Here is a 12,064-nt window from a genome sequence, read left to right on the forward strand (position 1 = left end):
CTCTGCTGCGCTTAAAATTTCTTTTTTGGTTTGCTACAATGCCTTTTCTGAAACGTTGTCTCCCTCTGCTGGAACACTGACTTCTTTCATTTAATGCCTGCAGACTATAAAAGAGAAACCAACCCAAAAAGTTTGGTTGATTAGTCTGTGGCATTCTTTTAAACTGTTGCTTATGGCGGTCTCTGTGAGCTTCTCAGTGACATTCAGCCATCCAGGTATCCCGCCTGCAGTAGACGGAATGTGGCAATGGAACGCTGGCTGCGCGTGTCATAATAGGCTCTGAGCCTTTATATACCTGCGCACAGCAGCAGCCACCTTCAGTCTGCTGCTGGACAGCCAGCAGCAGCAGCAGCAGGAGAGGTAATTAATCAGCAACCCTCCTGCTAAGGGTAGACAGCTGCTCGTTCCACCCCCCCCCCCCGCCTTAATTGGTTCTCCTCCCTTCCAACGGTGTTGAGGCGGGTGGGAACAGCCGGGGGTTGAGGGTACTGTGCTAAAAGAGGTGGAGTTATGCAGATCTAAAACGCGTGGATTGCAGCAGCAGCAAGCCGAAAAGTGCAGGCATGTGAGGGATCTAGAGGTTGACAGCATGTCTTCTTAACGGGAGTCCAGGTGGCCATCTCCACAAATGGACTTTTCAGAATCCTTGGGTGGCACCGTAGTCGGAAACCAATTCTGGTTATCGCTTCTCGGCCTTTTGGCTAAGATCAAGTGTAGTATCTGTTCTTATCAGTTTAATATCTGATACGTCCCCTATCTGGAGACCATATATTAAATGGATTTTTAGAACAGGGAGATGGAAAAAGAGCTTGCTCTGTCCACTCCACGCATTGACCTGGTATTGCAGTATCTCCAGGACCGGTGCACCCCTTCTTTAATGCAGTTTCTAAAATCAGAAAGAATTGAATTCAATGCTTTTTGTTCATTTTGCTTGTTTGTCGGATTTTGGGATGGACTCTTTGGCTTTGCTTTTCTTCTCCTCATTGGATTTTTCATGTTAAAAGTTGCAGAAGCCAGATGACAAGCTCATTTTGGTTCAACTTCAGCAACTGTGCATTGCATTGCCATGTAATGTAATGTAATGCAATGCTATCTATCTAGCTCTCCCTCTATACTTCCTTTTGGATAAACAGACATATTAGGCAAGCATTTTGGAGCTTTCACCTAAATAACTACAGGTGGTGAGATAAGCTGCACAATATAATTGACCTTTCAGTATATTGTTGCACACACACCATCTATTTAGCAAATGCCCTTGTTATCAACAGCAGCCTTTTAAACTCACCTGAGCTAACAGGTATGTGAGCTGGTTACTCTGCTGCGCTTAAAATTTCTTTTTTGGTTTGCTACAATGCCTTTTCTGAAACGTTGTCTCCCTCTGCTGGAACACTGACTTCTTTCATTTAATGCCTGCAGACTATAAAAGAGAAACCAACCCAAAAAGTTTGGTTGATTAGTCTGTGGCATTCTTTTAAACTGTTGCTTATGGCGGTCTCTGTGAGCTTCTCAGTGACATTCAGCCATCCAGGTATCCCGCCTGCAGTAGACGGAATGTGGCAATGGAACGCTGGCTGCGCGTGTCATAATAGGCTCTGAGCCTTTATATACCTGCGCACAGCAGCAGCCACCTTCAGTCTGCTGCTGGACAGCCAGCAGCAGCAGCAGCAGGAGAGGTAATTAATCAGCAACCCTCCTGCTAAGGGTAGACAGCTGCTCGTTCCACCCCCCCCCCCCGCCTTAATTGGTTCTCCTCCCTTCCAACGGTGTTGAGGCGGGTGGGAACAGCCGGGGGTTGAGGGTACTGTGCTAAAAGAGGTGGAGTTATGCAGATCTAAAACGCGTGGATTGCAGCAGCAGCAAGCCGAAAAGTGCAGGCATGTGAGGGATCTAGAGGTTGACAGCATGTCTTCTTAACGGGAGTCCAGGTGGCCATCTCCACAAATGGACTTTTCAGAATCCTTGGGTGGCACCGTAGTCGGAAACCAATTCTGGTTATCGCTTCTCGGCCTTTTGGCTAAGATCAAGTGTAGTATCTGTTCTTATCAGTTTAATATCTGATACGTCCCCTATCTGGGGACCATATATTAAATGGATTTTTAGAACAGGGAGATGGAAAAAGAGCTTGCTCTGTCCACTCCACGCATTGACCTGGTATTGCAGTATCTCCAGGACCGGTGCACCCCTTCTTTAATGCAGTTTCTAAAATCAGAAAGAATTGAATTCAATGCTTTTTGTTCATTTTGCTTGTTTGTCGGATTTTGGGATGGACTCTTTGGCTTTGCTTTTCTTCTCCTCATTGGATTTTTCATGTTAAAAGTTGCAGAAGCCAGATGACAAGCTCATTTTGGTTCAACTTCAGCAACTGTGCATTGCATTGCCATGTAATGTAATGTAATGCAATGCTATCTATCTAGCTCTCCCTCTATACTTCCTTTTGGATAAACAGACATATTAGGCAAGCATTTTGGAGCTTTCACCTAAATAACTACAGGTGGTGAGATAAGCTGCACAATATAATTGACCTTTCAGTATATTGTTGCACACACACCATCTATTTAGCAAATGCCCTTGTTATCAACAGCAGCCTTTTAAACTCACCTGAGCTAACAGGTATGTGAGCTGGTTACTCTGCTGCGCTTAAAATTTCTTTTTTGGTTTGCTACAATGCCTTTTCTGAAACGTTGTCTCCCTCTGCTGGAACACTGACTTCTTTCATTTAATGCCTGCAGACTATAAAAGAGAAACCAACCCAAAAAGTTTGGTTGATTAGTCTGTGGCATTCTTTTAAACTGTTGCTTATGGCGGTCTCTGTGAGCTTCTCAGTGACATTCAGCCATCCAGGTATCCCGCCTGCAGTAGACGGAATGTGGCAATGGAACGCTGGCTGCGCGTGTCATAATAGGCTCTGAGCCTTTATATACCTGCGCACAGCAGCAGCCACCTTCAGTCTGCTGCTGGACAGCCAGCAGCAGCAGCAGCAGGAGAGGTAATTAATCAGCAACCCTCCTGCTAAGGGTAGACAGCTGCTCGTTCCACCCCCCCCCCCCGCCTTAATTGGTTCTCCTCCCTTCCAACGGTGTTGAGGCGGGTGGGAACAGCCGGGGGTTGAGGGTACTGTGCTAAAAGAGGTGGAGTTATGCAGATCTAAAACGCGTGGATTGCAGCAGCAGCAAGCCGAAAAGTGCAGGCATGTGAGGGATCTAGAGGTTGACAGCATGTCTTCTTAACGGGAGTCCAGGTGGCCATCTCCACAAATGGACTTTTCAGAATCCTTGGGTGACACCGTAGTCGGAAACCAATTCTGGTTATCGCTTCTCGGCCTTTTGGCTAAGATCAAGTGTAGTATCTGTTCTTATCAGTTTAATATCTGATACGTCCCCTATCTGGGGACCATATATTAAATGGATTTTTAGAACAGGGAGATGGAAAAAGAGCTTGCTCTGTCCACTCCACGCATTGACCTGGTATTGCAGTATCTCCAGGACCGGTGCACCCCTTCTTTAATGCAGTTTCTAAAATCAGAAAGAATTGAATTCAATGCTTTTTGTTCATTTTGCTTGTTTGTCGGATTTTGGGATGGACTCTTTGGCTTTGCTTTTCTTCTCCTCATTGGATTTTTCATGTTAAAAGTTGCAGAAGCCAGATGACAAGCTCATTTTGGTTCAACTTCAGCAACTGTGCATTGCATTGCCATGTAATGTAATGTAATGCAATGCTATCTATCTAGCTCTCCCTCTATACTTCCTTTTGGATAAACAGACATATTAGGCAAGCATTTTGGAGCTTTCACCTAAATAACTACAGGTGGTGAGATAAGCTGCACAATATAATTGACCTTTCAGTATATTGTTGCACACACACCATCTATTTAGCAAATGCCCTTGTTATCAACAGCAGCCTTTTAAACTCACCTGAGCTAACAGGTATGTGAGCTGGTTACTCTGCTGCGCTTAAAATTTCTTTTTTGGTTTGCTACAATGCCTTTTCTGAAACGTTGTCTCCCTCTGCTGGAACACTGACTTCTTTCATTTAATGCCTGCAGACTATAAAAGAGAAACCAACCCAAAAAGTTTGGTTGATTAGTCTGTGGCATTCTTTTAAACTGTTGCTTATGGCGGTCTCTGTGAGCTTCTCAGTGACATTCAGCCATCCAGGTATCCCGCCTGCAGTAGACGGAATGTGGCAATGGAACGCTGGCTGCGCGTGTCATAATAGGCTCTGAGCCTTTATATACCTGCGCACAGCAGCAGCCACCTTCAGTCTGCTGCTGGACAGCCAGCAGCAGCAGCAGCAGGAGAGGTAATTAATCAGCAACCCTCCTGCTAAGGGTAGACAGCTGCTCGTTCCACCCCCCCCCCCGCCTTAATTGGTTCTCCTCCCTTCCAACGGTGTTGAGGCGGGTGGGAACAGCCGGGGGTTGAGGGTACTGTGCTAAAAGAGGTGGAGTTATGCAGATCTAAAACGCGTGGATTGCAGCAGCAGCAAGCCGAAAAGTGCAGGCATGTGAGGGATCTAGAGGTTGACAGCATGTCTTCTTAACGGGAGTCCAGGTGGCCATCTCCACAAATGGACTTTTCAGAATCCTTGGGTGGCACCGTAGTCGGAAACCAATTCTGGTTATCGCTTCTCGGCCTTTTGGCTAAGATCAAGTGTAGTATCTGTTCTTATCAGTTTAATATCTGATACGTCCCCTATCTGGGGACCATATATTAAATGGATTTTTAGAACAGGGAGATGGAAAAAGAGCTTGCTCTGTCCACTCCACGCATTGACCTGGTTTTGCAGTATCTCCAGGACCGGTGCACCCCTTCTTTAATGCAGTTTCTAAAATCAGAAAGAATTGAATTCAATGCTTTTTGTTCATTTTGCTTGTTTGTCGGATTTTGGGATGGACTCTTTGGCTTTGCTTTTCTTCTCCTCATTGGATTTTTCATGTTAAAAGTTGCAGAAGCCAGGTGACAAGCTCATTTTGGTTCAACTTCAGCAACTGTGCATTGCATTGCCATGTAATGTAATGTAATGCAATGCTATCTATCTAGCTCTCCCTCTATACTTCCTTTTGGATAAACAGACATATTAGGCAAGCATTTTGGAGCTTTCACCTAAATAACTACAGGTGGTGAGATAAGCTGCACAATATAATTGACCTTTCAGTATATTGTTGCACACACACCATCTATTTAGCAAATGCCCTTGTTATCAACAGCAGCCTTTTAAACTCACCTGAGCTAACAGGTATGTGAGCTGGTTACTCTGCTGCGCTTAAAATTTCTTTTTTGGTTTGCTACAATGCCTTTTCTGAAACGTTGTCTCCCTCTGCTGGAACACTGACTTCTTTCATTTAATGCCTGCAGACTATAAAAGAGAAACCAACCCAAAAAGTTTGGTTGATTAGTCTGTGGCATTCTTTTAAACTGTTGCTTATGGCGGTCTCTGTGAGCTTCTCAGTGACATTCAGCCATCCAGGTATCCCGCCTGCAGTAGACGGAATGTGGCAATGGAACGCTGGCTGCGCGTGTCATAATAGGCTCTGAGCCTTTATATACCTGCGCACAGCAGCAGCCACCTTCAGTCTGCTGCTGGACAGCCAGCAGCAGCAGCAGCAGGAGAGGTAATTAATCAGCAACCCTCCTGCTAAGGGTAGACAGCTGCTCGTTCCACCCCCCCCCCCCGCCTTAATTGGTTCTCCTCCCTTCCAACGGTGTTGAGGCGGGTGGGAACAGCCGGGGGTTGAGGGTACTGTGCTAAAAGAGGTGGAGTTATGCAGATCTAAAACGCGTGGATTGCAGCAGCAGCAAGCCGAAAAGTGCAGGCATGTGAGGGATCTAGAGGTTGACAGCATGTCTTCTTAACGGGAGTCCAGGTGGCCATCTCCACAAATGGACTTTTCAGAATCCTTGGGTGGCACCGTAGTCGGAAACCAATTCTGGTTATCGCTTCTCGGCCTTTTGGCTAAGATCAAGTGTAGTATCTGTTCTTATCAGTTTAATATCTGATACGTCCCCTATCTGGGGACCATATATTAAATGGATTTTTAGAACAGGGAGATGGAAAAAGAGCTTGCTCTGTCCACTCCACGCATTGACCTGGTATTGCAGTATCTCCAGGACCGGTGCACCCCTTCTTTAATGCAGTTTCTAAAATCAGAAAGAATTGAATTCAATGCTTTTTGTTCATTTTGCTTGTTTGTCGGATTTTGGGATGGACTCTTTGGCTTTGCTTTTCTTCTCCTCATTGGATTTTTCATGTTAAAAGTTGCAGAAGCCAGATGACAAGCTCATTTTGGTTCAACTTCAGCAACTGTGCATTGCATTGCCATGTAATGTAATGTAATGCAATGCTATCTATCTAGCTCTCCCTCTATACTTCCTTTTGGATAAACAGACATATTAGGCAAGCATTTTGGAGCTTTCACCTAAATAACTACAGGTGGTGAGATAAGCTGCACAATATAATTGACCTTTCAGTATATTGTTGCACACACACCATCTATTTAGCAAATGCCCTTGTTATCAACAGCAGCCTTTTAAACTCACCTGAGCTAACAGGTATGTGAGCTGGTTACTCTGCTGCGCTTAAAATTTCTTTTTTGGTTTGCTACAATGCCTTTTCTGAAACGTTGTCTCCCTCTGCTGGAACACTGACTTCTTTCATTTAATGCCTGCAGACTATAAAAGAGAAACCAACCCAAAAAGTTTGGTTGATTAGTCTGTGGCATTCTTTTAAACTGTTGCTTATGGCGGTCTCTGTGAGCTTCTCAGTGACATTCAGCCATCCAGGTATCCCGCCTGCAGTAGACGGAATGTGGCAATGGAACGCTGGCTGCGCGTGTCATAATAGGCTCTGAGCCTTTATATACCTGCGCACAGCAGCAGCCACCTTCAGTCTGCTGCTGGACAGCCAGCAGCAGCAGCAGCAGGAGAGGTAATTAATCAGCAACCCTCCTGCTAAGGGTAGACAGCTGCTCGTTCCACCCCCCCCCCCCGCCTTAATTGGTTCTCCTCCCTTCCAACGGTGTTGAGGCGGGTGGGAACAGCCGGGGGTTGAGGGTACTGTGCTAAAAGAGGTGGAGTTATGCAGATCTAAAACGCGTGGATTGCAGCAGCAGCAAGCCGAAAAGTGCAGGCATGTGAGGGATCTAGAGGTTGACAGCATGTCTTCTTAACGGGAGTCCAGGTGGCCATCTCCACAAATGGACTTTTCAGAATCCTTGGGTGACACCGTAGTCGGAAACCAATTCTGGTTATCGCTTCTCGGCCTTTTGGCTAAGATCAAGTGTAGTATCTGTTCTTATCAGTTTAATATCTGATACGTCCCCTATCTGGGGACCATATATTAAATGGATTTTTAGAACAGGGAGATGGAAAAAGAGCTTGCTCTGTCCACTCCACGCATTGACCTGGTATTGCAGTATCTCCAGGACCGGTGCACCCCTTCTTTAATGCAGTTTCTAAAATCAGAAAGAATTGAATTCAATGCTTTTTGTTCATTTTGCTTGTTTGTCGGATTTTGGGATGGACTCTTTGGCTTTGCTTTTCTTCTCCTCATTGGATTTTTCATGTTAAAAGTTGCAGAAGCCAGATGACAAGCTCATTTTGGTTCAACTTCAGCAACTGTGCATTGCATTGCCATGTAATGTAATGTAATGCAATGCTATCTATCTAGCTCTCCCTCTATACTTCCTTTTGGATAAACAGACATATTAGGCAAGCATTTTGGAGCTTTCACCTAAATAACTACAGGTGGTGAGATAAGCTGCACAATATAATTGACCTTTCAGTATATTGTTGCACACACACCATCTATTTAGCAAATGCCCTTGTTATCAACAGCAGCCTTTTAAACTCACCTGAGCTAACAGGTATGTGAGCTGGTTACTCTGCTGCGCTTAAAATTTCTTTTTTGGTTTGCTACAATGCCTTTTCTGAAACGTTGTCTCCCTCTGCTGGAACACTGACTTCTTTCATTTAATGCCTGCAGACTATAAAAGAGAAACCAACCCAAAAAGTTTGGTTGATTAGTCTGTGGCATTCTTTTAAACTGTTGCTTATGGCGGTCTCTGTGAGCTTCTCAGTGACATTCAGCCATCCAGGTATCCCGCCTGCAGTAGACGGAATGTGGCAATGGAACGCTGGCTGCGCGTGTCATAATAGGCTCTGAGCCTTTATATACCTGCGCACAGCAGCAGCCACCTTCAGTCTGCTGCTGGACAGCCAGCAGCAGCAGCAGCAGGAGAGGTAATTAATCAGCAACCCTCCTGCTAAGGGTAGACAGCTGCTCGTTCCACCCCCCCCCCCGCCTTAATTGGTTCTCCTCCCTTCCAACGGTGTTGAGGCGGGTGGGAACAGCCGGGGGTTGAGGGTACTGTGCTAAAAGAGGTGGAGTTATGCAGATCTAAAACGCGTGGATTGCAGCAGCAGCAAGCCGAAAAGTGCAGGCATGTGAGGGATCTAGAGGTTGACAGCATGTCTTCTTAACGGGAGTCCAGGTGGCCATCTCCACAAATGGACTTTTCAGAATCCTTGGGTGGCACCGTAGTCGGAAACCAATTCTGGTTATCGCTTCTCGGCCTTTTGGCTAAGATCAAGTGTAGTATCTGTTCTTATCAGTTTAATATCTGATACGTCCCCTATCTGGGGACCATATATTAAATGGATTTTTAGAACAGGGAGATGGAAAAAGAGCTTGCTCTGTCCACTCCACGCATTGACCTGGTATTGCAGTATCTCCAGGACCGGTGCACCCCTTCTTTAATGCAGTTTCTAAAATCAGAAAGAATTGAATTCAATGCTTTTTGTTCATTTTGCTTGTTTGTCGGATTTTGGGATGGACTCTTTGGCTTTGCTTTTCTTCTCCTCATTGGATTTTTCATGTTAAAAGTTGCAGAAGCCAGATGACAAGCTCATTTTGGTTCAACTTCAGCAACTGTGCATTGCATTGCCATGTAATGTAATGTAATCCAATGCTATCTATCTAGCTCTCCCTCTATACTTCCTTTTGGATAAACAGACATATTAGGCAAGCATTTTGGAGCTTTCACCTAAATAACTACAGGTGGTGAGATAAGCTGCACAATATAATTGACCTTTCAGTATATTGTTGCACACACACCATCTATTTAGCAAATGCCCTTGTTATCAACAGCAGCCTTTTAAACTCACCTGAGCTAACAGGTATGTGAGCTGGTTACTCTGCTGCGCTTAAAATTTCTTTTTTGGTTTGCTACAATGCCTTTTCTGAAACGTTGTCTCCCTCTGCTGGAACACTGACTTCTTTCATTTAATGCCTGCAGACTATAAAAGAGAAACCAACCCAAAAAGTTTGGTTGATTAGTCTGTGGCATTCTTTTAAACTGTTGCTTATGGCGGTCTCTGTGAGCTTCTCAGTGACATTCAGCCATCCAGGTATCCCGCCTGCAGTAGACGGAATGTGGCAATGGAACGCTGGCTGCGCGTGTCATAATAGGCTCTGAGCCTTTATATACCTGCGCACAGCAGCAGCCACCTTCAGTCTGCTGCTGGACAGCCAGCAGCAGCAGCAGCAGGAGAGGTAATTAATCAGCAACCCTCCTGCTAAGGGTAGACAGCTGCTCGTTCCACCCCCCCCCCGCCTTAATTGGTTCTCCTCCCTTCCAACGGTGTTGAGGCGGGTGAGAACAACCGGGGGTTGAGGGTACTGTGCTAAAAGAGGTGGAGTTATGCAGATCTAAAACGCGTGGATTGCAGCAGCAGCAAAGCCGAAAAGTGCAGGCATGTGAGGGATCTAGAGGTTGACAGCATGTCTTCTTAACGGGAGTCCAGGTGGCCATCTCCACAAATGGACTTTTCAGAATCCTTGGGTGGCACCGTAGTCGGAAACCAATTCTGGTTATCGCTTCTCGGCCTTTTGGCTAAGATCAAGTGTAGTATCTGTTCTTATCAGTTTAATATCTGATACGTCCCCTATCTGGGGACCATATATTAAATGGATTTTTAGAACAGGGAGATGGAAAAAGAGCTTGCTCTGTCCACTCCACGCATTGACCTGGTATTGCAGTATCTCCAGGACCGGTGCACCCCTTCTTTAATGCAGTTTCTAAAATCAGAAAGAATTGAATTCAATGCTTTTTGTTCATTTTGCTTGTTTGTCGGATTTTGGGATGGACTCTTTGGCTTTGCTTTTCTTCTCCTCATTGGATTTTTCATGTTAAAAGTTGCAGAAGCCAGATGACAAGCTCATTTTGGTTCAACTTCAGCAACTGTGCATTGCATTGCCATGTAATGTAATGTAATGCAATGCTATCTATCTAGCTCTCCCTCTATACTTCCTTTTGGATAAACAGACATATTAGGCAAGCATTTTGGAGCTTTCACCTAAATAACTACAGGTGGTGAGATAAGCTGCACAATATAATTGACCTTTCAGTATATTGTTGCACACACACCATCTATTTAGCAAATGCCCTTGTTATCAACAGCAGCCTTTTAAACTCACCTGAGCTAACAGGTATGTGAGCTGGTTACTCTGCTGCGCTTAAAATTTCTTTTTTGGTTTGCTACAATGCCTTTTCTGAAACGTTGTCTCCCTCTGCTGGAACACTGACTTCTTTCATTTAATGCCTGCAGACTATAAAAGAGAAACCAACCCAAAAAGTTTGGTTGATTAGTCTGTGGCATTCTTTTAAACTGTTGCTTATGGCGGTCTCTGTGAGCTTCTCAGTGACATTCAGCCATCCAGGTATCCCGCCTGCAGTAGACGGAATGTGGCAATGGAACGCTGGCTGCGCGTGTCATAATAGGCTCTGAGCCTTTATATACCTGCGCACAGCAGCAGCCACCTTCAGTCTGCTGCTGGACAGCCAGCAGCAGCAGCAGCAGGAGAGGTAATTAATCAGCAACCCTCCTGCTAAGGGTAGACAGCTGCTCGTTCCACCCCCCCCCCCGCCTTAATTGGTTCTCCTCCCTTCCAACGGTGTTGAGGCGGGTGGGAACAGCCGGGGGTTGAGGGTACTGTGCTAAAAGAGGTGGAGTTATGCAGATCTAAAACGCGTGGATTGCAGCAGCAGCAAGCCAAAAAGTGCAGGCATGTGAGGGATCTAGAGGTTGACAGCATGTCTTCTTAACGGGAGTCCAGGTGGCCATCTCCACAAATGGACTTTTCAGAATCCTTGGGTGGCACCGTAGTCGGAAACCAATTCTGGTTATCGCTTCTCGGCCTTTTGGCTAAGATCAAGTGTAGTATCTGTTCTTATCAGTTTAATATCTGATACGTCCCCTATCTGGGGACCATATATTAAATGGATTTTTAGAACAGGGAGATGGAAAAAGAGCTTGCTCTGTCCACTCCACGCATTGACCTGGTATTGCAGTATCTCCAGGACCGGTGCACCCCTTCTTTAATGCAGTTTCTAAAATCAGAAAGAATTGAATTCAATGCTTTTTGTTCATTTTGCTTGTTTGTCGGATTTTGGGATGGACTCTTTGGCTTTGCTTTTCTTCTCCTCATTGGATTTTTCATGTTAAAAGTTGCAGAAGCCAGATGACAAGCTCATTTTGGTTCAACTTCAGCAACTGTGCATTGCATTGCCATGTAATGTAATGTAATGCAATGCTATCTATCTAGCTCTCCCTCTATACTTCCTTTTGGATAAACAGACATATTAGGCAAGCATTTTGGAGCTTTCACCTAAATAACTACAGGAGGTGAGATAAGCTGCACAATATAATTGACCTTTCAGTATATTGTTGCACACACACCATCTATTTAGCAAATGCCCTTGTTATCAACAGCAGCCTTTTAAACTCACCTGAGCTAACAGGTATGTGAGCTGGTTACTCTGCTGCGCTTAAAATTTCTTTTTTGGTTTGCTACAATGCCTTTTCTGAAACGTTGTCTCCCTCTGCTGGAACACTGACTTCTTTCATTTAATGCCTGCAGACTATAAAAGAGAAACCAACCCAAAAAGTTTGGTTGATTAGTCTGTGGCATTCTTTTAAACTGTTGCTTATGGCGGTCTCTGTGAGCTTCTCAGTGACATTCAGCCATCCAGGTATCCCGCCTGCAGTAGACGGAATGTGGCAATGGA

The 12,064-nt window shown here is 45.1% G+C and overlaps 9 non-coding genes across 9 annotated transcripts; all 9 read left to right on the plus strand.

Moving 5' to 3' along the window:
• The first annotated feature begins 681 nt into the window (after positions 1 to 681).
• On the plus strand, positions 682 to 872 carry LOC141196086 (U2 spliceosomal RNA). The gene has a single exon (XR_012268652.1). It is a non-coding gene; the product is annotated as a U2 spliceosomal RNA (small nuclear RNA).
• A 1,122-nt stretch (positions 873 to 1,994) lies between these two features.
• On the plus strand, positions 1,995 to 2,185 carry LOC141196065 (U2 spliceosomal RNA). The gene has a single exon (XR_012268632.1). It is a non-coding gene; the product is annotated as a U2 spliceosomal RNA (small nuclear RNA).
• A 1,122-nt stretch (positions 2,186 to 3,307) lies between these two features.
• On the plus strand, positions 3,308 to 3,498 carry LOC141196077 (U2 spliceosomal RNA). Its single transcript, XR_012268643.1, has one exon. It is a non-coding gene; the product is annotated as a U2 spliceosomal RNA (small nuclear RNA).
• Positions 3,499 to 4,619: 1,121 nt separating this feature from the next.
• Positions 4,620 to 4,810, plus strand: LOC141195768 (U2 spliceosomal RNA). Its single transcript, XR_012268346.1, has one exon. It is a non-coding gene; the product is annotated as a U2 spliceosomal RNA (small nuclear RNA).
• A 1,122-nt stretch (positions 4,811 to 5,932) lies between these two features.
• On the plus strand, positions 5,933 to 6,123 carry LOC141196088 (U2 spliceosomal RNA). Its single transcript, XR_012268654.1, has one exon. It is a non-coding gene; the product is annotated as a U2 spliceosomal RNA (small nuclear RNA).
• Positions 6,124 to 7,245: 1,122 nt separating this feature from the next.
• Positions 7,246 to 7,436, plus strand: LOC141196099 (U2 spliceosomal RNA). The gene has a single exon (XR_012268665.1). It is a non-coding gene; the product is annotated as a U2 spliceosomal RNA (small nuclear RNA).
• Positions 7,437 to 8,557: 1,121 nt separating this feature from the next.
• Positions 8,558 to 8,748, plus strand: LOC141196110 (U2 spliceosomal RNA). Its single transcript, XR_012268676.1, has one exon. It is a non-coding gene; the product is annotated as a U2 spliceosomal RNA (small nuclear RNA).
• A 1,121-nt stretch (positions 8,749 to 9,869) lies between these two features.
• LOC141196121 (U2 spliceosomal RNA) lies at positions 9,870 to 10,060 on the plus strand. Its single transcript, XR_012268687.1, has one exon. It is a non-coding gene; the product is annotated as a U2 spliceosomal RNA (small nuclear RNA).
• Positions 10,061 to 11,181: 1,121 nt separating this feature from the next.
• On the plus strand, positions 11,182 to 11,372 carry LOC141196133 (U2 spliceosomal RNA). Its single transcript, XR_012268698.1, has one exon. It is a non-coding gene; the product is annotated as a U2 spliceosomal RNA (small nuclear RNA).
• The last annotated feature ends 692 nt before the right edge of the window (positions 11,373 to 12,064 follow it).

The sequence above is a fragment of the Phyllobates terribilis genome, unplaced genomic scaffold (assembly GCF_046119375.1).
Source record: "Phyllobates terribilis strain yellow unplaced genomic scaffold, ASM4611937v1 Scaffold_74__1_contigs__length_7073193, whole genome shotgun sequence".
Lineage (NCBI taxonomy): Eukaryota > Metazoa > Chordata > Amphibia > Anura > Dendrobatidae > Phyllobates > Phyllobates terribilis.